Genomic DNA, 27,193 nt, shown 5'->3' with positions numbered 1-27,193 from the left:
ACTCATTTTATGAGGCCAACATCATCCTGATACCAAAGCCTGGCAGAGACACAACAAAAAAAGAGAATTTTAGACCAATATCCCTGATGAACATCGATGCAAAAATCCTCAATAAAATACTGGCAAACCGGATTCAGCAACACATCAAAAAGCTTATCCACCATGATCAAGTGGGCTTCATCCCTGGGATGCAAGGCTGGTTCAACATTTGCAAATCAATAAACATAATCCAGCATATAAACAGAACCAAAGACAAGAACCACATGATTATCTCAATAGATGCAGAAAAGGCTTTTGACAAAATTCAACAGCCCTTCATGCTAAAAACGCTCAATAAATTCGGTATTGATGGAACGTACCTCAAAATAATAAGAGCTATTTATGACAAACCCACAGCCAATATCATACTGAATGGGCAAAAACTGGAAAAATTCCCTTTGAAACCTGGCACAAGACAGGGATGCCCTCTCTCACCACTCCTATTCAACATAGTGTTGGAAGTTCTGGCTAGGGCAATCAGGCAAGAGAAAGAAATCAAGGGTATTCAGTTAGGAAAAGAAGAAGTCAAACTGTCCCTGTTTGCAGATGACATGATTGTATATTTAGAAAACCCCATTGTCTCAGCCCAAAATCTCCTTAAGCTGATAAGCAACTTCAGCAAAGTCTCAGGATACAAAATTAATGTGCAAAAATCACAAGCATTCTTATACACCAGTAACAGACAAACAGAGAGCCAAATCAGGAATGAACTTCCATTCACAATTGCTTCAAAGAGAATCAAATACCTAGGAATCCAACTTACAAGGGATGTAAAGGACCTCTTCAAGGAGAACTACAAACCACTGCTCAGTGAAATAAAAGAGGACACAAACAAATGGAAGAACATACCATGCTCATGGATAGGAAGAATCAATATCGTGAAAATGGCCATACTGCCCAAGGTAATTTATAGATTCAATGCCATCCCCATCAAGCTACCAATGAGTTTCTTCATAGAACTGGAAAAAACTGCTTTAAAGTTCATATGGAACCAAAAAAGAGCCCGCATCTCCAAGACAATCCTAAGTCAAAAGAACAAAGCTGGAGGCATCACGCTACCTGACTTCAAACTATACTACAAGGCTACAGTAACCAAAACAGCATGGTAGTGGTGCCAAAACAGAGATATAGACCAATGGAACAGAACAGAGTCCTCAGAAATAATACCACACATCTACAGCCATCTGATCTTTGACAAACCTGAGAGAAACAAGAAATGGGGAAAGGATTCCCTATTTAATAAATGGTGCTGGGAAAATTGGCTAGCCATAAGTAGAAAGCTGAAACTGGATCCTTTCCTTACTCCTTATACGAAAATTAATTCAAGATGGATTAGAGACTTAAATGTTAGACCTAATACCATAAAAATCCTAGAGGAAAACCTAGGTAGTACCATTCAGGACATAGGCATGGGCAAAGACTTCATGTCTAAAACACCAAAAGCAACGGCAGCAAAAGCCAAAATCGACAAATGGGATCTCATTAAAGAGCTTCTGCACAGCAAAAGAAACTACCATCAGAGTGAACAGGCAACCTACAGAATGGGAGAAAATTTTCGCAATCTACTCATCTGACAAAGGGTTAATATCCAGAATCTACAAAGAACTCAAACAAATTTACAAGAAAAAAACAAACTACCCCATCAAAAAGTGGGCAAAGGATATGAACAGACATTTCTCAAAAGAAGACATTCATACAGCCAACAGACACATGAAAAAATGCTCATCATCACTGGCCATCAGAGAAATGCAAATCAAAACCACAATGAGATACCATCTCACACCAGTTAGAATGGCAATCATTAAAAAGTCAGGAAACAACAGGTGCTGGAGAGGATGTGGAGAAATAGGAACACTTTTACACTGTTGGTGGGATTGTAAACTAGTTCAACCATTATGGAAAACAGTATGGCGATTCCTCAAGGATCTAGAACTAGATGTACCATATGACCCAGCCATCCCATTACTGGGGATATACCCAAAGGATTATAAATTATGCTGCTATAAAGACACATGCACACGTATGTTTATTGCAGCACTATTCACAATAGCAAAGACTTGGAATGAACCCAAATGTCCATCAGTGACAGATTGGATTAAGAGAATGTGGCACATATACACCATGGAATACTATGCAGCCATCAAAAAGGATGAGTTTGCATCCTTTGTAGGGACATGGATGCAGCTGGAAACCATCATTCTTAGCAAACTATCACAAGAACAGAAAACCAAACACCGCATGTTCTCACTCATAGGTGGGAACTGAACAATGAGATCACTTGGACTCAGGAAGGGGAACATCACACACAGGGGCCTATCATGGGGAGGGGGGAGGGGGGAGGGATTGCATTGGGAGTTATACCTGATGTAAATGATGAGTTGATGGGTGCAGCACACCAACATGGCACAAGTATACATATGTAAGAAACCTGCACGTTATGCACATGTACACTACAACTTAAAGTATAATAAATAAATTTAAAAAAAAAAAAAAAAAAAAAAGCTTCACGAATTCTGTGTGAAGGGAATTCACCTGGAATAGCACTGTACTTTTACCAAATGAAGTAAGTCAATTTCGTGAAGATTGTTAGGTAAATGACTGATAGTGGTCAAAAAAAAAATTATCTGGTGAGTTGTATATTATTTATTTAGAGACAGAGTGTCACTATGTCTCCCAGGCTGGAGTGTAGTGGTATGATCTGGACTCACTGCAGCCTGTGCCTCCTGGAGTCAAACGATTCTCCTGTCTCAGCCTCCTGAGGAGCTGGGATTAAAGGCATGCGCCAGCACGCCCGGCTAATTTTTGTATTTTTACTATTTTTAATTTTTGCATTTTAAGTTTTGTATTTCACCATGTTGGCCAGGTTGGTCTTGAACTCCTGACCTCAAGTGATCTGCCCCTCCTCAGCCTCCCAAAGTGCTGGGATTACAGGCATGAGTCATTGTGCTTTGCCAAATTATGTATTTTTAAATTGGTATGAGTAGATAAAAAATTGGATTTGTGTGTATGTTTATGTCTGTCTGTCTTCATGTGTACTACAATATAAAATGAGACTATAAAATCTGCTTGGTAATTAAAAATTAAGGATTCAAATAAAAAGCACAAGCTATATAGTAAGAATAATTTTATAATTCTGATTTTGACTGTCATAAAGCATTATGCTAACAATATTACTACAACTGCTACTTCTACTAAGTAAACCAAGAGGTATTAAATTAGACCTATTTCTTGATAGTGACATGGTATTTTGCTATCCACCAACACTCAGTTGGGCCTATACATTACTTTGTCTAGCTGGCCTTCCAAAATTATTTATTAACCTAATCATTTTGTCTTGGTTCATATATATTATAATATAGAATTATGTTCTCTATTATATTTAATTATACATTCTAATTATATATATTCTATGTATTATATTCTATATTACTAGAATACAGAATATATTAATAGAATTCAGAAACATCTTAGCCTATCCATATCCATCCTATCACAATGATGCTCACTCCCTGAAAGACCTCCTGTGCCCATGAGGTCCGGTGCATTTTGGAGTTTTTATCGTGATAATCAATTGTCTGTTCTTGAGACTGGTGTCAACACGTTCAGTTCTTGGGCTGTTATACACCTATCAGTTTGTGTTGCTTTATGTAGAAAACACATACATTTGGTTTTAGAGATTACCACTCAATATTGCTGTATAATTTATCTTTCATTTGGAGGAATCAAAAATTTCAATGCATGTGTTTTCTGTATTTTACACCTGAATTGATAGTGACTTATGGAAACTGAGATGAGACTGTGGGGCCATACTTGTTTTGCTTATTATGTCAAGAAAGTATTCATATGTGTTTAATCATTGCAAAGCATGCTGTTGTTTTGCACAGGTTGATTGTAATAAAAACAGCTTATAATAGGAAAGCAATGACTTAGCAGATAGTTGCACTGCTTTGATTATAAGAAACAATGTCCCTTGGAAAGAAGTTAAAATTATATCTAAACTTATATGTAGGAGTATGATAGGATATTAAAATGAAAGATTGAGCTGAGACAAAAATGTATTTTGAAGTGAATAGATACTATAAAAATATTTCAATATATTTTCTTTATTGAAACTTCTGAAGCTAGGTTAGGCTGAGTTACGAAATATAAAAGCCACTATTTCAGTTTCCCTTGCTTTTAGGCATAGCCAGATGAACAGGTTCTAGTAAACGGGATGAATCAGTAACTGGAATTGTGTCGCTTCTGAAAAGTGTTCTTAATGGGAAATAACTTTTTTCTCCTCATTGCTGGATTTTCAGGTTCTCATCCTGTAGACTTTTCATTTGGTCTGAAGGTCGCCGTGCATTTTGTAGGTGTTATACTGGTGGCTAGTTCCAGATGCAGATGTCATTATGATTCCAGCCAATGAGGGTTATACTACATGGACGATGGAGTAGAGAGCTGGAAGAAATACAGATCTTTGATAAACCATTGATGTAGATTAGGTACCTTGTGACAGGAGATATATCACATATTACACCCCCACTTCATGTTTCTGGGAGATTGCGGCAGTTAGTACATTTCCTTCCAGCTGGGCTGCCTTCGGAAACCGTATCAGTTTCTTTCTGTCACTGTATGCCTCTGTTTTATTCTTTTCCTTTCAGAGTTCTTTAGTCCTAATACACACTTAGGGTTTTCTTTATTCCTTCTACATTTTCTGAACTCCCCCTTCCCAGATTCTGTGGTCGAAGTAAATAATCTGGAACTTTTTGAAACACTTCCCAACAATTATTGTTGCCATTTTATATTACCCAGAAGGGTTGATTTATTCATTGGAAACTTATTTAATAAGCTAATTTTAGCTTACTAAATTTTAGTGAATTTAGCTGTTATTGGACAACTATACATTAGTTTCTAGATAACATTATAATGCTTAGTCTTTATGTTCATTAAAAATAAAGGTCAGATTATATAGTGTGAACATTTTAGGCCATCAGGCTTGTCAGCAGAGACAGTTAAATACCTCTCAAATTTTTACACAAAGGCGGCTACATCCTCTGCCCATGTGTATGTCCAGAATGGCTATAAAGTAGGTGCCAATTAATAAATTTAATAAATTTACAACAAGAACTATCTTGCAAACACACACACCCACACTCTTTGACCTTCACCTCAGGACAGATACCATAACTCTAAGTATGGAATTCTCATATTTCATGTACACACTGTCGACTGTTATTGAGGAAAAAGTCAAAGAGAACAGGTCCTTGTTTGGCAAACTAGATGACAGGATGAATACTCAGTTTACTGTGACAAAGTAGGCAGTTCTAAGATATATAGCTCCTAGCAATGCTTTGGAAAGGAAATTTTCCTTAGATGGCTCTATAGAAACTCTGTGAACAAGCTGTTATATCTTTTACAAATCTGCCAGCTACTTTTTATGAGCTTCAGTTGCTCTTTATGACTATAATAAAAGGAGAGTAGGAGCCATGTGTATATCCAGTGGTCCCCGAAGCAAGCATCCTTATGCAGAAAATGTAATGAGATCGTAGGATGTTCTTTCCCTTAAGCTGCTGGATGCTCTCTTAACTCTTGTTTTGACACCATTTTGTTGTGCCTATAATAATAAAGTACATGTGAAATACGTTTCACAGATTTCAGTACTGTTAATCTAATAATTGGCAACATAGTATGTCCACTATCAACAAAGAACACACAAATCAATAAGGAAATGAAAATTTTAAATAATTCAAACATTCTATTTGATAGACACTTTGTCATTTAGATATATATTTGTTAACAGTGCAATGCAATTATATTTTAAAATAACTTAGATTTCTAAATTTGTACCTTAAATTCTACATCAATGTAGATATTCTTTCATAATATTAACCTCTCATATTCTTTTTACCAAACTATAGTTTGCCATTTAAAAAGTAGATATAAACAATTTCAAAAAAGTATGTTTCATAGTCACTATATGTCATAATATATTGTTCACAATAACATGTAAGAACTATGTTGAGTTTTAATTCCAAAAAATTGGCATGATTAGTTTAAAACATATTTTAGGTCCAATGTGTCTTAAGTGACTAATATTTCTTTGACATCTTGAAAACCCATAGCTACATTGTCTTCTTATAGAATGATGTTTTGGTGTAATGCAAATGAACATGTAAGAATTCAGTGCATCTTACTCAAAGCTATTTCTTTCTCTTCTGAGGTCAGCACAATGGTGTTTATTTCTCTCTACCTATGTCTTCATTTTTCATAAAATAAAATCTAAGCATAACAATTGATATAAAAGTAACTCTGTAGCATCCTGGTCTCCCTTGCTACTGAACTCCTATCAGTTTGAACCGTACATTATACTTCATCATTAAACAAATTTTAAATCCGCATAGAAAAGTTTTGCCTCCTTGTTCACCTTAGCTACAGCTATTTACTTGTCTTTGTCTTTATCTTTCATAGTTTTAAGATTTAATTTTGACATCACTTTTTTAAAGTTGTTGGTGACTTCGTTTTGAGTGCAGTGTCCTGAGCATATTATTTTCTCTTGTTGCTCTTACGTCTATACAATTAGTGCTTTTACATTATTGGATACATAAATATTGACCCAATTCATCCAACATCACCCTTGCCAAAAATAAACAGCATTTATTTTGCTTTTCTGCCTTTTCACTATCTGTTGATTTTACATAGAAGCCCTCTTCATTCTCTACATTTTTCTTCATCTTATTCGTCATTTGGATCTTATCTCTTCTATCAACACTTCATCAGTGTCCAAGATTTTTCTAACTCTTCATTCTTCTGTACTACTACATTTATTACCGGCTATGCTTTTCATCTGGCAGTTTGAATGTTCTTCATGTTGTCATTAGTGTTGTTAATTGCTTTAAAAAAAAAAACGTGTCCTGCATCCTCAACTAGGTTGAAAACCATGAAGAAAGAACTGGCTCTTAACATGAGTTGACGGTTGATCTGGGAATGTTCTTAGGTAGACCCATGAATCTTTTGAAATTATAGATAAGACAATGTCTTTATGTACATTTCTATTTATACTTTTTTTTTGCAAAAACATAGCGTCTAAGTCTTTACCAATTTAACAAAGGCATTCATGTGTAAAATCCATTGATCTAAAATAATAAAAATCATAGGTTGCACTTTTTTCTTCCATAAGGCACATAAGTCAAAAGCCCTTAATAATTTCCCAAACTTTAGGCTCTTAGTTGGAATCCCTGGAGTGATATTCCCAGAAGTGTAGAAAAACCAGAGCCAGACAACGACTAACAAACAAATGCAATCAAGCAATAAGTTAGCTCAAATCCATATTGGTCCTGTCTCCTATTGGGTTGTATTGCTTATATATTTTTTTAAGAATTATTTTACACATTTTATTTTCTCATGAGATATGTTACAGATTTTGTAAAATATGTATGTATACTTTAAGAAATAGTTATGAAGAGAATATCCACGTAAGTACCATGAAGCTCGAGATCTGGATAATCGCCTGCAAAACAAGCACCCTGGAAGACCCTCCATACATAAATATTCTTTTCTCCTAGAGATATTCTTCCTAAATCTACATATATTAACACATAAACATTAAGATATGCCATGATTGCCAAAAGAAAGATTACTGTTGGGAAAAATACTATTCATGGGCCTCTCATGTTTCTGCATGTTATTCATTCAGAATCATAAACTCCATTTTTTCCTACTATCTTTTCAAAACTGTTGATTATATTAATATAATAAACACCCCATGTAAACTTTATCCTATGTAATAAAATAATGTCTCTTTCTCAGGCAAGGGTTAGACAGTCTAATCTTTGCATAGTATGAAGTCTGTGTTCCCCAAGTCAGCATTCTTGAAACTGTGGCAGGCTAACTGGAGAGCTGACATTTAAAATAAAATTCCAGACCCTTTAGAATTATTGACAATTCCACCTTATAAAGATATTAAGTCTCCACAAATTTTTATGTATATGCAATATAATTCCAATAATATAAAATATTTTTGTTGAATGTGACAAAGGTATTCATATATTATATGCATATAAATGAAAAGAGAGAGTCTATTAGGCAGAATATTTCTAAAGGAAAACAAGGTGAAATGAGAATCTATAAGATAGTATAACTTTTTATATAGCTAAAGTGATTAAGAAAATGTGGAATTGGTACAAGCATTTGGAAATCAGATGTTGGAACAGAAAAGAGAACCACAAAATAGACCTATAGTTACATGGACCCCTGATATATCAGAGATATGTTGTGGTAGATAAATAAGGAAAGAACAAATATTTTAATAAATTGAGATACCACATTGCCATGTCTATATACAAATAAAATTGAATTCCTATACAATATCATTTCCAAAAAAGTATACATAGAAATGTACATAATGCTTCTTTGATAAAAATATAAAGATTTTAAGCAGTTGGTGTACCGAAATATTATCATGAACTTCTTTGGAGTTGAAAAGAGTTTTTAGGACATGCCCAAGATGGCTGAATAGGAACAGCTCCAGCCTCCAGCTCCCAGCATGAGTGACACAGAAGACGGGTGATTTCTGCATTTTCAACTGAAGTGCAGACCGACACCTCACACCTCACAGGGTGGGCTACACCCCCGAGACAAAGCTTCTAGAGTGAGAATCAGACAGCAACACTCGCTGTTCAGCAATATTCTATCTTCTGCAGCCTCCGCTGCTGATACCCAGGCAAACACAGTCTGGAATGGACCTCAAGCAAACTCCAACAGACCTACAGCTGAGGGTCCTGACTGAAGGAAAACTAACAAACAGAAAGGACACCCACACCAAAACCCCATCAGTACATCACCATCATCGAAGACCAAAGGCAGATAGTACCACAAAGATGGGGAAAAATGCAGCTCATCGCCAGCAACGGAACAAAGCTGGACGGAGAATGACTTTGACGATTTGAGAGAAGAAAGCTTCAGTCGATCAAACTTCTCAGAGCTAAAGAAGGAACTACGTAACGAGTGCAAAGAAACTAAAAACCTTGAAAAAAGAATGGATGAATGGATAACTAGAATAATCAATGCAAAGAGGACCTTAAAATAACTGATAGAGATGAAAACCATAACACAAGAAATACATGACAAATGCACAAGCTTTAGTAACCGACTTGATCAACTGGAGGAAAGAGTACCAGTGATTGAAGATCAAATGAATGAAATGAAGCGAGAAGAGAAGTGTGGAGAAAAAAAGAGTAAAAAGAAATGAACACAGCCTCCAAGAAGTATAGGATTATGGGAAAAGACCAAATCTACATCTGATTGGTGTGCCTGCAAGTAACAGGGAAAATGGAACCAAGTTGGAAAACACTCTGCAGGATATCATCCAGGAGAATTTCCCCAACCTAGAAAGGCAGGCCAACATTCAAATTCAGGAAATGCAGAGAACGCCACGAAGATACTCCACGAGAAGAGCAACTCCAAGACACATCATTGTCAGATTCACCAAACTTGAAATGAAGGAAAAGATGTCAAGGGCAGCCAGAGAGAAAGGTCAGGTTACACACAAAGGGAAGCCCATCAGACTAACAGCAGATCTCTCCGCAGAAACTTTCCAAGCCAGAAGAGAGTGGGGACCGATATTCAACATTCTTAAAGAAAAGAATTTTCAAGCCAGAATTTCATATCCAGTCAAACTAAGTTTCATAAGTGGAGAAATAAAATCCTTTACAGACAAGCAAATGCTTAAGAGATTTTGCTACCACCAGGCCTGCCCTACAAGAGATCATGAAGGAAGCACAAAACATGGAAAGGAACAACAGGTACCAGCCATTGCAAAACCATGTCAAAATATAAAGTCCATCGATGCTAGGAAGAAATTGCATCAACTACCGAGCAAAATAACCAGCTAATATCATAATGACAGGATCAAGTTCACACATAACAATATTAACCTTAAATGTAAATGGACTAAACGGTCCAATTAAAAGACACAGACTGGCAAATTGGATAAAGAGTCAAGACCTATCAATTTGCTGTATTCAGGAGACCCATCTCACATGCAGAGACACACATAGGCTCAAAATACAGGGATGGAGGAAGATCTACCGAGCAAATGGAAAACAAAAAAAAAAAGCAGGGGTTGCAATCCTAGTCTCTGATAAAACAGACTTAAAACCATCAAAGATCAAAAGAGACAAAGAAGGCCATTACATAATGGTAAAGGGATCAATTCAACAGGAAGAGCTAACTATCTTAAATATATATGCACCGAATACAGGAGCACCCAGATTCATAAAGCAAGTCCTCAGAGACTTACAAAGAGACTTAGACTCCCATACAATAATAATGGGAGGCTTTAACACCCCACTGTCAACATTAGACAGATCAATGAGACAGAAAGTTAATAAGGATATCCAGGAATTGAACTCATCTCTACACCAAGCAGATCTAATAGACATCTACAGAACTCTCCACCCCAAATCAACAGAATATACATTCTTCTCAGTACCACATCATACTTATTCAAAAATTGACTACATAATTGGAAGTAAAGCACTCCTCAGCAAATGTACAAGAACGGAAATTATAACAAACTGTCTCTCAGACCACAGTGCAATCAGACTAGAACTCAGGACTAAGAAACTCAACTACATGGAAACTGAACAACCTGTTCCTGAATGACTACTAGGTACATAACAAAATGAACACAGAAACAAAGATGTTCTTTGAAACCAATGAGAACAAAGACACAACATACCAGAATCTCTGGGACACATTTAAAGCAGTGTGTAGAAGGAAATTTATAGCACTAACTACCCACAAGAGAAAGCTGGAAAGATCTAAAATTGACATCCTAACATCACAATTAAAAGAACTAGAGAAGCAAGAGCAAACACATTCAAAAGCTAGCAGAGGCAAGAAATAACTAAGATCAGAGCAGAACTGAAGGAGATAGAGACACAAAAAACCCTCCAAAAAAATCAATGAATCCAGGAGCTGGTTTTTTGAAAAGATCAACAAAATTGATAGACTGCTAGCAAGACTAATAAAGAAGAAAAGATGCAATAAATCAAATAGACGCAATAAAAAATGATAAAGGGGATATCACCACCAACCCCTCAGAAACACAAACTACCATCAGAGAATACTATAAACACCTCTATGCAAATAAACTAGAAAACCCAGAAGAAATGGATAATTTTCTGGACACTTACACTCTTCCAAAACTAAACCAGGAAGAAGTTGAATCCCTGAATAGACCAATAGCAGGCTCTGAAATTGAGGCAATAATTAATACCTACCAACCAAAAAAAGTCCAGGACCAGACGGATTCACAGCCTAATTCTACCAGAGGTACAAGGAGGAGTTGGTACCATTCCTTCTGAAACTATTCCAAACAATAGAAAAATAGGGAATCTTCCCTAACTCATTTTATGAGGCCAACATCATCCTGATACCAAAGCCTGACAGAGATACAACAGCAAAGAAAAGACTTTTAGACCAATATCCCTGATGAACATCGATGCAAAAATCCTCAACAAAATACTGGCAAACCGAATCCGCAGCACATCAAAAAGCTTATCCACCATGATAAAGTGGGCTTCATCCCTGGGATGCAAGGCTGGTTCAACATACGCACATCAATAAATGTAATCCAGCATATAAACAGAACCAAAGACAAAAACCACATGATTATCTCAATAGATGCAGAAAAGGCCTTTGACAAAATTCAACAGCCCTCATGTTAAAAAACTCTCAATAAATTCGTTATTGATGGAACGTATCTCAAAATCATAAGAGCTATTTATGACAAACCCACAGCCAATATCATACTGAATGGGCAAAAACTAGAAGCATTCCCTTTAAAAACTGGCACAAGACAGGGATGTCCTCTCTCACCACTCCAATTCAACACAGTGTTGGAAGTTCTGGCTAGGGCAATCAGGCAAGAGAAAGAAATCAAGGGTATTCAGTTAGGAAAAGAAGAAGTCAAATTGTCCCTCTTTGCAGATGACATGATTGTATATTTAGAAAACCCCACTGTCTCAACCCAAAATCTCCTTAAGCTGATAAGCAACTTCAGCAAAGTCTCAGGCTACAAAATCAATGTGCAAAAATCACAAGCATTCTTATACACCAGTAACAGACAAACAGCCAAATCAGGAATGAACTCCATTCACAATAGCTTCAAAGAGAATAAAATACCTAGGAATCCAACTTACAAGGGATGCAAAGGACCTCTTCAAGGAGAACTACAAACCACTGCTCAGTGAAATAAAAGAGGACAAAAACAAATGGAAGAACATACCATGCTCATGGATAGGAAGAATCAATATCGTGAAAATGGCCATACTGCCCAAGGTAATTTATAGATTCAATGCCATCCCCCTCAAGCTACCAATGAGTTTCTTCACAGAATTGGAAAAAACTGCTTTAACGTTCATATGGAAACAAAAAGGAGCCCTCATTGCCAAGGCAATCCTAAGCAAAAAGAACAAAGCTGGAGGCATCATGCTACCTGACTTCAAACTCTACTACAAGGCTACAGTAACCAAAACAGCATGATACTGGTAACCAAAACAGAGATACAGACCAATGGAACATAACAGAGCCCTCAGAAATAATACCACACATCTACAGCCATCTGATCTTTGACAAACCTGAGAAAAACAAGAAATGGGGAAAGGATTCCCTATTTAATAAATGGTGCTGGGAAAATTGGCTAGCCATAAGTAGAAAGCTGAAACTGGATCCTTTCCTTACTCCTTACATGAAAATTAATTCAAGATGAAATAGAGACTTAAATGTTGGACCTAAAATCATAAAAACCCTAGAAGAAAACCTAGGCAATACCATTCAGGACATAGGCATGGGCAAGGACTTCATGTCTAAAACACCAAAAGCAATGGCAACAAAAGCCAAAATTGACAAATGGGATCTCATTAAACTAAAGAGCTTCTGCACAGCAAAAGAGACTACCACAGAGTGAACAGGCAACCTATACAGAATGGGAGAAAATTTTTGCAATCTACTCAATCTGACAAAGTGCTAATATCCAGAACCTACAAAGAACTCAAACACATTTACAAGAAAAAAAGAAACAACCCCATCAAAAAGTGGGCAAAGGATATGAACAGACACTTCTCAAAAGAAGACATTCATACAGCCAACAGACACATGAAAAAATGCTCATCATCACTGCCATCAGAGAAATGCAAATCAAAACCACAATGAGATACCATCTCACACCAGTTAGAATGGCAATCATTAAAAAATCAGGAAACAACAGGTGCTGGAGAGGATGTGGAGAAATAGGAACACTTTTACACTGTTGGTGGGACTGTAAACTAGTTCAACCATTGTGGAAAACAGTGTGGTGATTCCTCAAGGATCTGGATCTAGAACTAGAAATACCATTTGACCCAGCCATCCCATTACTGGGGATATACCCAAAGGATTATAAATCATGCTGCTATAAAGACACATGCACACGTATATTTATTGTGGCACTATTCACAATAGTAAAGACTTGGAACCAGCCCAAATGTCCATCAGTGACAGACTGGATTAATAAAATGTGGCACATATACACCATAGAATACTATGCAGCCATAAAAAGATGAGGAGTTCGTGTCCTTTGTAGGGACATGGATGCAGCTGGAAACCATCATTCTCAGCAAACTATCACAAGAACAGAAAACCAAATACCGCATGTTCTCACTCGTAGGTGGGAACTGAACAATGAGATCACTTGGACACAGGAAGGGGAGCATCACACACAGAGTCCTATTGTGGGGAAGGGGTAGGGGGGAGGGATAGCATTAGGAGATATACCTAATGTAAATGATGAGTTAATGGGTGCAGCACACCAACATGGCACATGTATGTATAGGTAACAAACCTGCACGTTGTACACATGTACCCTAGAACTGAAAGTATAATAATTTTTAAAAATGAACTAGAAAAAAAAGTTTTTAAACAAGATGAAAAACAAAAATCATAAGGGAAAATCTTTCTAAATATGAATATATAATTTTAAACAGGATTCCAGACTGGTATAATTTAAAAAATGATTATAGTAAGTGTTATTAGTTATACCACGTAGAAACGAACGTCTCCTAAGGCCAGGCGCGGTGGCTCACACCTGTAATCCCAGCACTTTGGGAGGCCAAGGCCGGCAGATCACGAGGTCAGGAGATCAAGACCATCCTGGCTAACACAATGAAACCCCGTCTCTACTAAAAATACAATATATATATATATATAGTGGGGGGGTGGTGGCGGGCGCCTGTAGTCCCAGCTATTTGGGAGGCTGAGGCAGGAGAATGGCGTGAACCCGGGAGGCAGAGCTTGCAGTGAGCTGAGATCTCGCCACTGCACTCCAGCCTGGGCTACAGGCAAGACTCTGTCTCAAAAAAAAAAAAAGAAAGAAAGAAATGATCGTCTCCTACTTTGCTGTAGAGGGTATACAATGGCACAGTGACTTTGTCAGTTTGGCAACGTTGATGATCCATGTATGGTATGACCCAGCGATTCCAACTCTAGATAATCTTTAGTCTTCGCACATATGTATCAAGGTGTTAGAAATGTTTGCGAGATTTGTTAATGAATACTCCAAACTAAAAGTGAGTCAATTACTATCAGCAGTAAGATGGAAAATAAACCGGACTATAGTACAGCAATACTTTTTGGCAATGGAACTAAGTGAAATACAGTTACATGCAGCATAGATGTATATCACAACATATTTAAGAGAAAGAAGCCAGTGCGGAAAAAAGTGGAATAGACAAGTCATCTATATAAACCAAACTTAGTGACAACTAAATGCTATTATGTATGTATGGAATAAAATGATCTTGGATAAGCTGTTAAACTTTTCAGTCAATGGAGAAAGCATTTAGCTCATAGTCAAATAGGAATGGCATTAGTGTACATCTTTGTTTCATGCCTGATCTGAGGAAAAATAATATTTCCTGGTTAATATACTTGCTATTGGCTTTTGCAGGTAACTATTTTCAGGTTGTGGAAGTTTCATTCTTATTTCTGATTTGCTAAGAGCATTTTCCTTATTCATATATATTGCAGCTAGTTAAAAGCTTTTTCTGCATTTATTGTGACAGACTTTTTTCCTATTCAACATCTCAGATAAATTACAATATTTGATTTTCTAGTGTAAAAATGAATTGGATTTAAACCAAGTAAGAGATGATGTATGTTTTGATCAGTTTGCTAATATTTTGCTTAATATTTCCACTCTGTTCTTGAATTAGTTACCTATAATTATGATTTTTCCCTTTAAAAATAATTTAAAAATCATAATTTAAAATCATAATTTTACCATCTCAGTTATTGGTAAAGAGGTTATGTTAGCCTCAGAAAATGAATTGTGACATATTTTCTGTTTTGTTTATACTCTGCCAACGGTTTGTAAGATAGGCGTGTTGCTTTTCCTTTAGCATTATTAGAGTTTGCAGGATAAATTATGTAGACCTGCAATTTCTTCAGTGGCAAATATTTTTTATACTGCTGTCATTGTATAGTTTTATAGTTAATTATTTGCATCATGAATCATTAAATAGGCAACATTTAAATTTTTATATTACAAGATTAAGGAGTTGAATTATTTTATAATTGAATATATGAGTTGTAAGGTTTATGTGTTTTCTATTTCATCTTTTCTTTGTTATTTAAAGCTAAGTTTTTATTTCATGATAAAAATCATTCATAACAAGATAGGTTTTATTTTTGGCAGAATCTGGTGCTAACGTCTGTTTGTCATTGTGATTTTGTTGTATATGTCTTCTATCAACTAACCCTGATCAGCCCTTCTACAAATGTATCATTTTTGTCACTTGAAAATAACAATATTTTATTTATGCTTAGTTTTAGTTTCATTATGCTCTACTCTACATTATTATATTTTTCCTATTTTTAATTTACTTTGAACTCTTTCTGGTATTTTGAGTTGGATTATTTTTAATATATGGATTTTCAGTCTTTTATAATACACATATGAGATGCCACAGGTCTGTTATGTATGGATTTAGTTACATTCCGATGTTTAGCTTTCATTTTAAAATATTTTCTAATTTCCATTATGATTTCCTCTTTGACCTGTTTTCTATTTAGAAGAATATTGAATATCACAACCCTTTAAGGCCTTGTCTAGACATCAGCATAATTATTTTTGGTGTCCTACAATTACTACATACACTTTCAGTCCTTGGAAGACTGTTGAAGTTGCATTATGAACCATTAAGTTATCAATATTTGTAAGATTGGTGTATTATTGGTATAAGATGTAGTGATATTGGTCTTGTGTTTTATTGGATCTGTTAAAAATGTTCCATTATAATTATGAATTTGTATCTCTATCATTTTGATGTTTATGTATTGAAGTAGTATTAATAGGTTATTAATATAAATATTAATCCTATAACTTCTATTCAAATATTAATATAATTATGAATGCATTAATTATGGTTTATAATAATATTTAATATGATTAATAGGATGACTTGGAATTATTCTATATTTTAGGACTATAATGTTACCCTCTTTAATTCATATTGTTTAAAGTCTCGCTTGTGTATTAATAATATAACTTATCAGTTCTGATATATCTGGAGACAGAAGGGCTCACATAAGGCATTCATATCTGTTTGTATTTTTTAGCTTGAAACACAATCAGGGTGGAAAACGGGTAGGCATTTTTCAATAACATTAAAAAGTGATTTAAAAACCCAAAACTTCCAGGAGTAAAATATTATGGTTATGACATACAATACATAGTCTAAGGAGTAAGAAGAAAAGAGAAGATGTGAAATGAGTTTTTTTCAAAAAATTATGGCTTCGAATGTGCTTTTGTGTACTGGAGAAACTAGAAAGCAATGTGCAGGTCCAGGAGATGACATCTGCCCAAAAAAGACTTAAGTTTTCATCACTGGCTGATCTATAAGTTCAGTGTAAGCACGAAGTCAAAGCTGAGGCTGAGGCAGAATTACAAATAGCCCCGTTAAGTGTAAAAGGAGTGCCCTGGCCCTGGGTCAATCCTCAAAGATTGGGAAGACTGTTATTTGTCGTATACTATTTTGTTTAAGCTCCTGACGTTCAACAAAATATCTGTCAAAACACTGGCTGAACAAATGTAGCCTTCAATAATCAAGATAATCAAACCTTGAGAAAGATAATCTGATACATAATGCTATCAAATTGTAATAGTCCAAAGTTCATTAAGAACAATCAGGAAAAAAAAAATAAAAACAAACTTAAGCTACAATGCATATAAAATACAGTGTAGGCAAAGAATTTATGACTAAGCCCTGAAAAACACAAGCAATAAAACCAAAAATAAACAAATGACATCTAATTAAAAAGCCTCGGCACAGTAAAAGAAATAATCAACAATGTTAACTGACAACCTGCAGATTAAAATATATTTGCAAACACTGCAACTGACAGGAGATTGATATTGAAAATTTGTAAGGAACTCAAAGAACAACAACAAACAAACCAAATAAGCCTATCACAAAGTGGGCAAAGGACATGAATAGTTCTTTCCTTTTTCAAAAGACGACATACAAATGGACAATAAGAATATTAACAATGCTTAACACCACTCATCATCAGAGAAGTGCAAATTAAAGCCACAATGAGGTACCGGCTCACGCTAGTCAGAATGTCTGTTCCTATCGAATAGAAAAATTTTGTTGGCAAGGTGCACAGTGAAAAAGAATGCTTATACACCAGGTGGGGTGTAAATTAGTACAACTTCTTTGAAAAACAGTATGGAGATTTCTCAGAGAAACAAATCCAGCAATGTCACTATGGGGTATCCCACACACACATACAAAAAATGTATTAAAGAATACCTGCACTCATATGTTTATTGCAGTAATATTTACAATAACAGACACAGACACCTAAGTATCCTTCAATGGATGAAGAGAATATGGTATATATAATATAATACACACATAAATACACACACATGAAATGGAATACTATTTAGCCATAAAAAGGAATAAAATGGTATTTTGGAGCAACATGGATGGAACTGAAATATCTTAAGTGAAACAACTTAAAAACTAAACTTCAAAACACTGTATGGTCTCATTTAAAAGTGGAAGCTAAATAATATGCACAAATGGGCATAAAGTGTGAAATAATAGACATTGGGGACTTAGAAAGGTGAAAGGGTGGGAGAAGAGTAAGGGATGATAAATTACTTAATGGGCACAATGTACATTATTTGGGTGATGATCGTTTACACTAAAATGCCAGACTTCAACACTGAATAATACAGCCACATAACAAAACTGAAATTTTACCCCTTAAGTATATACAAATAAAAGAAAAAATAGATTGACAAAAACTGTCCATGAGAAATCATAGGCAATAACTTACTAAACAATGACTTTAAATCAACTATTTCAAATACGTTCAAGAACCTGAAGAACTAAATAACATTTTTAAAAAATGACTTATGAACAAAGTGATATTGTCAGTGAAGAGTTAGAAATGGTAGAAAGGAAACAGACATTCTAGAACTCAAAAGTAAAATAACTCAACTTTTTAAAAAATCACTAAATAGATTCAACAGTTTTGAGTAAAGAATCAGTGAAGATGATGAAGATTGGACAACTGATAATACAATTTTAGTAGCAGAAAGAAAAATGAATTTTTTAAAATGTGATTAGAATTCAAGGGGCATTTGGGACAAGAGGACCAACCTACACTTTATAGGAGTCTCAGAAGAAGAAGAGGAAGAGAAGGGACCAGAAAAAATATCTGAAGAAATCGTGGTCAAAACCTTCTCCAATCTGATATGAACTGCATACCTAAGAAGCTAAAGAATCTCCAACTAGGACAAACCCAAAAAAATCCACACAGAGAAAGATTATAATCAAGTTGCCAAAGAGAGAGAGAAATATAGAATCTTCAAAGCAGCAAGAAAGAAGCAAATCCTCACATAGAAGGGATCCCCGGTAAAATTTATAGATGATTTCTCATCAAACATGATGGGGACCAGAAGGCAGTGGGATGACATATTTAAAGTTGTAAAAGAAATTTGTAAAAGAAAAAAAAGAGACAATAATTCTGTAAGTTGCACAATTTTCTAATGTAAAACAATTATATCCATATTATATATCTATATCTTGTTGAAGAATGAAAAATAAATTAATGCATGCACAGATAAACTAAATATAAGAGGGTTTATTACTGGTAGACCTGCCCTATAAAGAATTTAGACTGAAACAAAAGGACACTAGACATCAACTTGAGTCTGTATAATTTTTTTAAGATGATAAGATAATTACATATGTAAATGTAAATGGCAATATTACTAAACGTTGGGGTTGAAACTCCTCTTAATTTCCTATATGAATTTAAAGAAAAAGTACAAAACAATAATTATAAACTTATGTCAATGGGTATGTAATGTATAAAGATGTAGTCAGTGACAATAACGATATAAAGAGGTAGATGATGTATAGAAGCAGAGTATTTGTATACTGCTGAAATAATGTTGATATAATTAAAACTAAGTTGTTACAAATGTAAGATCTTAATTGTAATCCCCAAGGTAACCACTACAAAATTAAAACACACATAAAAGAAAGGAGATAATCAAAGTGGTACATTACAAAAATATCAACTAGTTACAAAAATGAAATAATTGAAAAAAAATACGACAAACATAAAACAAATGGATAAATGCTAAGTAACTCCTTTTTGATAAGTAATGAATAAAATGCATTAAATCTTCAATTAAAAGGCAAAGTTTAGTAGAACAATTTAATGAAATGATCTGTCTGTATGTGCCACCTACAAGAAACTTACTTTAGATGCAAAGAAGAGGCTGAAAGTAAAATAATATAAAAATAGCCCATGAAAACAGTCACCAAAAGAGCACTTGGATGTCTCTTAATGAGATGGACAGAAAACCGATAAGAAAATAGTGGACATGAATGATATAATAAACCAATTAAACGTGCCAGATATATACACAAACTATTCCACCCAACACAGAAGACACATTTTTTATTCAACATACAACTGGAAGTTCTAGATAGGGAAAGAGTTACATAGAACATTCTCCAGCATATACCACAACTTAAACCATAAAACAAGCCTTAACAAATTTAAGGAGACTGAAATATTACAATGTGTTTTCCTTCTGAACACAAAAATATGTAACCAGAAATTAGTAACAAAAAAACTGGAAAACTCACAAATATATGAAAATTAAATGACAAACTTTTAAACAAATTGATCAAATAAAGCACAAGGGAAATTAGAAAATATTAAAAAATATCTTCAGAGAAATGAAAGTAAAAACACCACATACAAAGTCATATGTGTCATAGAAAATGCAGTACTTAGATATTTTACCTATAACCAACAAATGTAAAAAAAGAAAAATCTTAAATTTATAACCTAACTTTACATCTTAAACAAAAGCAAGTCAAACCAAAATGGTTGTGTGTGTGTGTGTCTATTACAGTGACATATTATTCAGCTATAAAATGAGGGCATTATGCTAAATGAAATAAGCCAAACACAAAATACAAACACTGTATGATCTCACTTATACTTGGAATCATATATATATATAAAACTTATAACAACGGAGAGTAAAATGGTGGTTGGTGGTTGCCAAGGGTGGGAAATGGGGGAAATAAAGAGATTGTGGTCAAAGGGTGCAAACTTTTACTTAAGAGTAAGTTCTAGAATCTAAATTATAGCATGGTGACTATAGTAAAAAATAGTGTACTACTTACTTTACATTTGCTAAGGGAGTAGATCTTAAGTGTCCTCTCCAATGCACACATGTGAATAGTAAAATAAATTCAGTAGATTGATATTTTAATTAATTTTGTTGTAATAATTTTGCAATATATATATATATGCAATCTACATGTTGTGCTTCTTGAATTAACATTTTTTATCTCAATAAAGCTAAAAATACAGAAATAAAAATATATAATATTGTATGAGTAAAATTGTATGCAATAGTGAAAGGCTAACTGCTTGTCCCCTAAGATTGGGAACACATCCATTATTAAACATTATACTAGAGGCTGGGTGTGGTGGCTCAAGACTAATCCCAGCATTTTTGGGATGCTGAGGTGGGTGGTTCACTTGAGGTCAGGAGTTCGAGACCAGCCTGGCCAATATGGTAAAAACCCTGTCTCTACCAAAAATACACAAATGAGATGTGCATGCTGGCAGGTGCCCGTAATCCTGGCTGCTCAGGAGGCTGAGGCAGGAGAATTGCTTGAACCCAGGAGGCAGAGGTTGCAGTGAGCTGAGATCATGCCACTGCACTCCACCCTGGGGGACAAGAGCAAAACTCTGTCTCAAAACAAACAAACAAACAAAATATATATATATGCTGGAGGTTCTAGTCAGACTATCAAGGCAAGAAAATTCAATATATTCACAAAGATTAGAAAGAAAAAAATGCAGAAGAAAAAAGAATTAGTATGAAATACAGAAAATGACAATCTGTCAAACAGATCGTTGGTGTTCACGAAGTAGGAACGAAACAAATAGGACAAAAATATTCATGCAATTACTTTTAAAGATTAAGTTGTTTAATTAAATTTGTTAATCACAGGGCATATCATATTCACAGTACAAGTTTTAAAAAGTATTAAAACCTTTGGATAATAAAAACATCAGTAAGAGAATGAAATAACTTATTTAAAAGATGAGACAATGTACTGTGAAGTATGTATCTTGTAAGAGATTTATATCAAGACTTAAAAACCTACAACTCAACAAAAAGACAAAACAACCCAATTAAAAGCAGGCAAAGGATTTGAATAGACATTTTGCTACAGATATGCAAATGGCCAATGAGTACAACATGAAAGTTGTTCAAAAACCATTAGTTATTAGGCCACTGCAAATCAAAATCACAATGACATTATGTTATACCTACTAGTATCCTATAGTTAGAAAATGGAGAACAAGAGTTGACGAGTAACTGGGAAATTTGGAGAATCATACTTTGTTGGTCCGCATGTAAAATGATGTAGCTGCTGTGGAAAAGTTTGGTGATACCTTAAAATGTTGAATGCAAAACATGAACTCAGATAAATGCACACTAGTGTTTATAGCAGCATTATTCACAATAACCAAAAGGAGGAAATAACCCATGTGTGTCTATCAGCAGACGAATGGATAAACAAAATGTGGTGTGTATGCATACTGTGGAATATAATTGAGCCATAAAAAAGAATGAAGTTCTGATACACGTCACTATATGGATAAAGCTTTTAAATATTATGCAAAGTGAAATTAGCCAGACACAAAAGGGTCAATGTTGTATGATACCTCTTAAACAAATATTTAGAACAGGGAGATTCATAGAGACAAGATTTAGTTTAGAGTTTACTGGGGGATGGATTAGGAATAAAAAATGGGGAGTTGTTACTAAATGACCGAGTTTCTGTTTGGAGTGCTGAAATTTTTTGAAAACTGGTGATTGTTGCACAAAACTAAATACAATTATGCCACTGAATTTTATACTTAAGAGGTTAAAATGGCAAATTTTATACTATATATTTTACCATAATAAAAATATTAAAAATGTGAATTATAAATTAATTTCTATAACTACGTTTATTTGTGAAATTTTTTTACAATCTGCTTTTTTTTTTTTTTTGTATGTTCTACATTTTTTCCATGTACTAAGTATTGTGGGAAATTCCATCCTCATACTCATGCTGCTTTTCTACTTGTTAATATTGGATACTTCTTGACAGGCTCTTAAAATTGTGCTGTAACCTGGAAGAAACCTTCCTATTCTCCACAAACCCTGAATAGTCCTGAGAGTTTAAACCTCACCTAATTATTCTCTATCATTTAGAAACTAGAGGGGTGGAGGATTGAGAGAGGAACAATATAAAATTCGAAACCAATGATGCATTGGCTGAAAAACCCTGACATGAATTGTGAGAGCAAAGAAACCACAGCTGGTTTTGCAGGTGCAGTCCAGGTGGGCCTTGGCAGCTGATGTTGAATTGCATGAATTGCAGCTCTTATATTTTTTGGGCTACAGCTGATATTGTAGGTTCAACTGAAATAGTAAATTAGTAGGAGGCATCATTAAGTTCCAATTAAGACTCACTCCAAAACAGGTAGCTCTTCCATCTGAACGTTTTTTCAAATACAGCTCATGCCCACATGCTTTTAACATGTGCACTAATACATATCAGTTGTGCACAATTCGTGGAGCCATTAGTAATAAGATTTATAGGAATGCTATAATTCCAAACTCTGAAAATAAAAGAACTGCACATAATTTATACAGATGCTCTGTCACCATAATTTCCTACTTTTTAAATGTCAGCTGCACAGAGTGACTTCATCTCAAAAAGCATTTTCTGAGAAAGAAAAGCATAAAGAGTAACTTTAAAGTCAAAATCCTGACAAAGAATATCTTAGCCAGGTGATTACAATTAACATCAACAGTGATGAGCCCTTTCGATAGTATGTAGCACGGATATGATGTGAAAAGAATGTCACTTCACCTCTGTGGCCTTCCTCCCCAAAATGCATATCCCCAGTTTTCTCAGGAGAGAAGCATCAAGCAAAGCCCAAGTGAGGGATACACTACCAAATACCTGACCACTACTTCTGTAAACCGTAAGGTGGGCAAAACCAAGGAAAACGAAGCAGTCACAGCTAAGAAGAGCCTGTGGAGGCATGAGTACCCAATGCAACACGATATCATGATGAGATTCTGGAAGAGAAAAAGAATAGTAAATACAATCTAGGGAAATTTCAATAAGTTGTGAACTTTATTTAATAACATATTGTATGGGTTCAATAATTGTGACTAGTATACTATAGTAACATAAGATACTACATAAGGAAACTGTCAAATATGTAGGAACTCTTTGCACTATCTTCACAATTTTTCTGTAATTAGAAAACTATTGTAAAAGAAAAATGTATTTTTTAAAAAGCACTGTTATATTATAAATGATACAAAACATGTGCAGCAGATGTGGGTTGGAGCCAGATATTCTGCATTTCTAATAAGCCTATGGTGCTCTTATTATGTTGCTGGTGCTGCTTGCCTGGGTCTCATGGAGTGGCAGTCATAGAGTGGCCTCCAGGTCAGGAGAATGGACATCATGTGGAACTTGTTAGAAATACAAGTCATTTCATGTCAGATCTATCGAATTAGAAAGTCTAGGGTTGGGGCCCAGCAGTATGTTTTACAGCAACCCCTCCAGAGGTGCTCATGCATATGAATACATAAGGAAAATTGATCTAAAATCCAGCACTAGCATGTTATTCCCTCCCCCTTTTTTGTTGGAATGGGAGTGGAAGATGAGTGGGAGTGGAAGATGAGTGGGAGTGGAAGATAAGTTGGAGGTAAAGGTGTATATTTGAAGAGTTAATTCACTAAATAAATTGCTAGACAAAATTTAGCTCTTTATCTTATTTGAGACTTAATTTCATGCTAAAGAAATGCATTTATGCAATTAGTCCATGAATGTCTAGTCACTGCTTATGCAAGTTTTCCATGGCTGTTCAATGATAGAAGGTTGGCTGATTTATATCACTACTTAAAAAGAGCATAAATAATAATTTATCAATCATTTGTATCTCCCCAAAGAACTACAAATTATATTTTACAAATTAAAAATAAATTATTATTTGATTCCCGATCAGCTCAGGAATTGGATTCCTGATTCTAGCTCAGTCATCTAGAGGTTTAAATGTATCTTTTTTATTGAATTTTTTGTTTAGTTACTGGATACACATAGAAAGGATGTAATTTTTTGTAAATATATGGTATAATAGCTTTTAATTTCATTTTTGTTTTTCTTGTACAACCTATTCTCTATATACTTATGCATTTTGGCTTAATATTATGTTTGATAATTTATTCATATTGATATATCCACAAATATATTGGAATTTCATAAAAATTTCTTGGACAAAAGAGGGCACAGCTTTCCTATTCTTCAGAGGATTGTTCCTTTCTAATATTTGTAATTACAAATGATAAAATAGAAACATTGTACAAATCTACTTTTGTACAAAGGTGATGATGTCTGCCGAGCGTATAACCAGGAGTAGAAATGCTGGACCCAAAGTTATGACAATATTTTACTTTCCTAGATATTGCCCCAATTTTCTCTTAGTGCATATTTTAATGGATTTCCCACTTACCACTTTTTGAGGTACCCTATTCTTCCACATATTCACAGCATTTGGTTTCATCCAACTATTTAATTTCCACCAATCCCATGGAATTGAGGTTACCACATACATTTCCAAAGCATATTAACTGGATATTACGAGGTTGAGTATATTTTCAAACATTTGCTGACTTTTCAACTTCTGATCTATCAATTATTTCATGATATCTATTGTTTTTTTTCTTTTGGCACATATCTTTATATGAAAATTTATATTACAACTGTTAATCTACATGAGTGTGTGTATTGCAAATATATTGTGCAGGTTGTGGCATGTATTTTTAATTTTGTGTTGTCTTTTGAAAAACCAGAAGACTTTAATTTTGCTTAGTTAACTCCATTACTTGAACTTTATAGTTTGTATTTCTTTTTTCCTGTTGTAGTAACCCTTTACTTACTCCTTTCTGTGTTTAGGTCGGCAATAAGACTTTTCTTATTTTGTTTTCAATTAGGTTTGTAAGGCAGAAGTAAAGCTATTAAGCTGTGAGTATTATTGCAAGTAAGCAAACACTTGCACATCTTGTGGTTTATCTGCAGGCTCACCTGACTGGTATGGAGCAAAAGCCAAGGGCTTTGGTTCAGTTCTCCACTGCTCATCAGATCTCCCATTACAGCTTCCTGGGCCAGGTGCATGTGCAGATAGATCCAGCTCAAGTGGTATAAACTTCTCCTGCTGATCAGCTGTCATGTCAAGCATAGAGGCAGTGAGAAAAAGATTTTAATTTGTCTTTATGATTTCTGATCTTACTCTCCTCACTTTGCATACATCTTTCCTTCTTGACTATCAGCCACTGTACAGTGGCTCCAAGTCCACTACCAGAAATGAAGAAAACCACCTTCCATGGACTTCTTCACTAGCACCACTGTGTTGTTCTTGGTTAATTGTGTCTCTTATATTCTAATCAATTCTTTTTAGCTCTTTAGCATCTTAGCTTTACAAAAAATGTGAAAGATCTAATCTCTAAAATAAATTATTCTTATCTCTATCATTCACTTTGATTCTTGTTCCCTAGCCAACCCAAAACACTACGTTTAAGTTTTCAAGTAATGTGGTTTTACACACGTAGATTTTGAATACACAGATTATTAATCAATGTACAATTTATATGTTTGCATGAGATAAGGCACTGATTTGGATTTCTTTTATGTTCTATAGGAAAACAATTGACCCAGCATCACAATTAAATAGGACGTCAAATGATAATACGCATATGTCTTTCTCTATTACTTTTCATTGTTAATTTATATCCCTGGGACTATTCCACATAGTCTTAAACATTTTGTAATTTGTAATGATAATATATGTTAATATTCAATAGTATATATCATGCCACCTTGCTCTTCAAGAATTTTTTTACATTTTGTCATAATACATATATGTGCAATACTTATGACTTACGATACTAAGTCTTCCTACTAATATACGTGTAGTATGTAGCTTAGTTCATTTAGATCTTTGTGTGTATCTACATGATTTATTCATTTCTGTGTATAAAATATATGTCCTTTTTTATTTTAAATGATATATTTTTCATACTTTCTATTTGTTACTCTTTTTTTTTTCCTCTACCCTAAGGAAATAATTTAGCAAAGGTATATCCTCCATTCAAATTCAAATTTTCCTTAAGTTGGTTATTCAATATCCTCTATTGGTGAATTGGTTAGAAAGATAGAAATTCTAATTTAATTCTTACACTAAGTTAAATTTAGTATATAATCATCATCCATTTATACAGCACACATGCTTGTTATATATCAGTTGACTCTGTTTTCTGGAATTCCAACTGGTACAGAATTCAACCAAGCTAATTTAATGGTAAATGTTTACCCCCCTTTAACATCCCAATAATGAAAATGGCATATGGACAACATGATTTCCCTGTTGAGACATAGATGGTAACAAGTCAAGTCTCTTCTAACTATAAAAAAGGATTTTACTAAGAGCTTCCAACCCCAAATAG

The 27,193-nt window shown here is 34.6% G+C and overlaps 1 long non-coding RNA gene across 2 annotated transcripts in view; it reads left to right on the top strand.

Moving 5' to 3' along the window:
* Nucleotides 1-25,839, top strand: part of LOC112426653 (uncharacterized) — a 52,858-nt gene extending 27,019 nt beyond the window's left edge. For both annotated transcript variants that reach the window (XR_011614698.1, XR_003018045.2), the window contains exon 4: nucleotides 25,770-25,839. This is a non-coding gene — a long non-coding RNA (uncharacterized lncRNA). The remainder of the gene's footprint in view (nucleotides 1-25,769) is intronic.
* Nucleotides 25,840-27,193: the final 1,354 nt, after the last annotated feature.

This window comes from Macaca nemestrina, chromosome 16 (genome assembly GCF_043159975.1).
Source record: "Macaca nemestrina isolate mMacNem1 chromosome 16, mMacNem.hap1, whole genome shotgun sequence".
Lineage (NCBI taxonomy): Eukaryota > Metazoa > Chordata > Mammalia > Primates > Cercopithecidae > Macaca > Macaca nemestrina.
Note: the sequence above shows the minus strand (reverse complement) of the source record. Positions and strands in the feature narration are given on the sequence as shown.